Here is a 1,260-nt window from a genome sequence, read left to right on the forward strand (position 1 = left end):
ATGAATTATCCAAAACAGGAAAATCCATAGATTATTTGTTGCTATGAGCTGGGGGAGAGGGAGAGAGGGCACCTGCTAATGAGTAGAGTTTCTTTTGGGGATGTTGAACATGTTCTAAAATTTAGTAGTAGTGATGGTTATGCAACATTGCCAGTTAACTAAAAACTGCTGAATTGTATACTGAAAGAATGGTATACTTAAAGAAGGAATTTTTTGGTATGTAAAATGTATCTTGATAAAACTATTTCTAACACAAAATAGTCTAAAAAAGTCTAAAGTTGTCTAAAAAAAAGACAACTATAGACCCCACTATGAAAAAAAAGGAAAAAAATCAGCTAAATGAAAAGGAAACTGTCACTGAGCTGAAGAAATGGACAGAAATTTTCATTGTTTTTGTCTCAATACGAGTATGTATTTGCTGGACATCTAGTTGTTCAGCATGATGAAGACAGGATTCAAAATATACAGGACAAAGTAGGAAACCATTAAGTGATTTATAATTTTTTTCTTATCACTGATGAGAGCATCGATATAAATAATATCATACAGCTACTATACTTATTCATGGAACTCAATATGTGCTGTTGGTTTTGGTTTTTTTGGTTTTTTTAACATGAGCAAAGAACTTTTGGACATGTGCCCATGTCAGACATAACATTAGGGAATAAATTATTTTGCATAGAGAACATTCTTGAGAAGTTAAATGTAGACAGGTCAAAATTAGTCAATATAAATATAAACAGTGCTGCTGTGATGTTGGTGCTAACATGGGATCTCTTATGAAACTTTTCCATGGTGGCATCACTCAGCAAGGAAACAGGATTTAAATCCATTGTGTCATTCGCCAAGAATCTCTTTGTCGGTAAAACATTAAAAAGAGAATGCATGATGACTGTAGTAATTAACTCTGTACACAAGATTCCCATTCTGACTTGACCCAGACAGTTCAATGCACAATGAATTGTCTGCACAGTATGGCGGTCTGCTGCACTGCAGAGGTTATTTGGCTAACTAGTGTCCTCATACAAAAGTAATTTTTTCAACTATGGGTAGGAAAATGGCATGATTCATGCCATCTGAGGAAATGTCCCCACTTCAGCTCCTCAAATAAAATTGGATCAATTCTTGGTACTTTCCCTCGTCAAGAAAACACCTCCAAAATGCCTTTGAAGGGCAATTCACAAGTAGTTCCTCAAATGTATAATTTGATTTCTTCATTCCAGAGAAGTTGTGTCTTTGGGAAACTTATTTGGCAAGAAG

The sequence above is a fragment of the Saimiri boliviensis genome, chromosome 1, assembly GCF_048565385.1.
Source record: "Saimiri boliviensis isolate mSaiBol1 chromosome 1, mSaiBol1.pri, whole genome shotgun sequence".
NCBI classification, from domain to species: domain Eukaryota; kingdom Metazoa; phylum Chordata; class Mammalia; order Primates; family Cebidae; genus Saimiri; species Saimiri boliviensis.